This window comes from Rosa rugosa, chromosome 4, assembly GCF_958449725.1.
Source record: "Rosa rugosa chromosome 4, drRosRugo1.1, whole genome shotgun sequence".
Lineage (NCBI taxonomy): Eukaryota > Viridiplantae > Streptophyta > Magnoliopsida > Rosales > Rosaceae > Rosa > Rosa rugosa.
Window position 1 is genome coordinate 22,704,945 of NC_084823.1, and position 3,152 is coordinate 22,708,096.

The 3,152-nt window shown below is 35.7% G+C and overlaps 1 long non-coding RNA gene across 1 annotated transcript; it reads right to left on the reverse strand.

The window, feature by feature from the left end:
- Window positions 1-1,129: 1,129 nt before the first annotated feature.
- On the reverse strand, window positions 1,130-2,743 carry LOC133746129 (uncharacterized). The gene is made up of 2 exons (XR_009863971.1): window positions 2,385-2,743; window positions 1,130-1,583 (listed from the first exon to the last, which is right to left on the reverse strand). It is a non-coding gene; the product is annotated as an uncharacterized LOC133746129 (long non-coding RNA).
- Between the last annotated feature and the right edge of the window lie 409 nt (window positions 2,744-3,152).

Here is a 3,152-nt window from a genome sequence, read left to right on the forward strand (position 1 = left end):
TTATAGTTGGATTATTTGTTGAAAAACTATTAATTTTTAATAGTAGGACTCACTCCTAAATTGACTATGCAGACCACCTCGACACCACATCATAAAACATAGGCCATATATGAGCCACATTAACAAGTTAAATAACTCAATTGTCGGAAAACTAACAAATTGGACCTATTAGATCAAAATTGAAAGTGCAGGGGTGTTTTTGATGAAATTAGAAGTTCAGGGACTGAATTGATTTTGGACATAAACCACAGGGTAGTAATTTGTATTTAGCCCCTTTAATTATGAGTCGTGATGGAAATTAGCTCTGCTAGGTAAAGAGAACAAGAACCTGCATAGTTTTCGGATGTCGTAGTAAGCTATATTGGAAAAATAGGGTGAGAAGAGAATGTAGAGTGAACAAAGTAGTTAGTAGGATGACAATAGCCGCACCCTTTTAAGAACTATTGAAACTAAAACTTACATCTTCCCTGTAAAAGTTACAGACTTTATTATATCTCTGTAAATGCCCATCAGGGACCTTCTTTCCTCTAGACTCTAGTCATCCTCCTTTAAAGTCAGGTGAATATCAATTGATGAAAAACCCAAAAAAGGACCTTAATGTCGGACATGGATTTTCCAATGAAGATGCTTGAACTTTGAAATGGTTTATTTTACAAGTTTAGATCTATTTGCCATTCCTTCTCATCTAATTCAATAAATAAACTTGTGGTCTCTCATAAAAAAGAAACTCATGACATAGATATGTTGATGAGGTTTCACTGACACGATTCAGAACCAATACGAGCTTTTCGTGTAGAGAATGGGAGGGCCGCCTCTCTACTCTCACAGAAGAGGTGTTTTTTTTTTGGATTTGTTCTTACAATTGGCTCAAATTCTTGGAGAAAGATTGAAACTTTGCATCTATTTTAAAGGGATCCTCCTTTGAGGTTACTCAAGAAGCGGCAAAGAGATGGTTACATCATATGCAACAAGCATTAGTGTGCTCTTCAAATATTGATGAGGATTCAAAGAAAAAAATGTTCAATTTCTTTAGGCACACTGTTTTTTATCCTTGTGCCTGGAGATGAGTTGAAGGTCAGACTCAGAATGGGACTCAAACTCAGACCCAACAACAACAACAAGCTCCGTGTAAGAATGCACCCTGAACCAGCAATAGCCGCCAGGCGTATAAAAAATTTTAATAATCATTTCTCCATATTCAAGTAGTATTCAAATTTCCATCACATATTCTTCTAAACTGGATATCTGTTAGTTCTGTAGATAAGAGATGATTTTTTTTTTTTTAATACAAGAAAAGAAAAACTACAACGAACAACCACAAACACAACCCGCACCCAACTGATCCACATGGAACGCTGGGGACACAGAAACGGGGAGACAAGAAAACCATACTCCAGGATTAATTATATCAGGCCCAAGGTCAGCTAACTTATCTACAACAAAATTAGCTTCTTGAAAAATATGCCTAAACTGGATGAACTGAAATTGATCAGCCAAGAGACGAATGTCCTGCACAAACAGCTTAATTCTCCAAGGAGTTAACATCTTGTTGAGCAGACAGTCAATGAGCACTTTTGAATTGCCTTCAATCCAAACATGAGTAAAATGATTCAGAAGAGCGGAACTTAAACCATCTCAAAGAGCAGTTGCTTCAGCAACAAGGACCCCTAATTGACCAATTTTCTTTGAAGCAACAATGAGTGGATTACTATCTTTATTGCTAATCACAAAGCCAGTAGAAGCCACACCATTTCTCACAGAACCATCAAAATTTAGTTTAACCTTATGAGAATCAGGAGGTTGCCATTTAATGTGAAATGACTTAGAAGCTTTCTTTTTAGAAACATGAAGATTAGCCTGACAGTAACTAGTTCCAAAACAAGCAGCCCCGTAAAAGGTTTGAATTGGGGAAGGAACTAGCTAAGAGATGATTGGTGTTTTTCGCTTGAACAAGAAGTGGGTTTGTAAGAAACATAGAATATATTAAATTTAGAAAGTGGCGAGGAGTGCATATTACAATTTGGAGAGTGAAGACAATTTGGAAAGTGCAAATTTCACTCCCCAATATTTATCATGCACATTGTATTTTTTTTTTTTAAGTGCTAGGAACGACGTTGTTGGGTCATAAAACATGGACTTCCAAAAAATATGGTGCAAATGCTGGCAAATACGGTCTTTTTGAACTTTTCTCATTTGAACTACGACCTGAAGGAATGGATGGGTTTCAAAACTTTTTAATTAGTGCGGAATTAGTTTAACAATTAAACTACTAACTAAACATAAAATCCATTCCTTTAACCCATGATCTTGGCTTATTGTGATATGTATATAAACATAGCATGCATAGTAAGGAAGAACAAAGAGGGAGTTTATGTTCTACTCACCCTTGGAGCGTGATTTTAATCCGATCCAAGTGAACCACCAAAGTTCCTCTCCTTGATCTCTCCTTGTGTGTGTTTCCTCCACCTTGAAGCACCTTGAATTAAGAACTCCTTGTACTCCTTCTTGTGCTTGTAATCTCCTCCTTGATGTAACAAGTAAAGCCACAAAAATATATGGCCTCTAAGGATCTTCACCAAATGAATCAAGAGATGAAGAAAGATGAAAGAAAAGAAGAAATTATGCAAGTGTTCTTCTTTCCTTTAATTTCTGAAAAATGGACCAAGAGAGAACTCTCTTTCTCTCTCTCTAATCTGAAAATAATGGTGTAGAGATGCTACCATTATTATGTCTATGCTTTCACTTTTATATAATAGGAAATAACTCCAATTACTAAAAGAAAATATTGACTTTCATAAAGCCAATATTTTGGCTGGTCCATACATGTTATTGGGCACTAAAAATGTGTCTTGGGCTTTCATTTAAATCTCATTTAGTGAAGCCCAAGTCCACACCAAAAACCCGACAATCGTTTAGGCCCAATAGGTTCGGTTTTACCCGAAAATTCTAATTATGTTCAAATAATAAATCTAATTAATTATTTGCTCATAACCAACTCTTGTTTAATCTTCTTCATATACAATCTCAAGGATCCACTTATATGGTGTGCGATCTCTTAGGTTCTAATTAACAAGGCAGTGAAGTTTATAGAAACCATTCTATTTTGTTTACGAATCAAAAACGGAGTTTTTGATTCTCCCTTGTTATTAGGA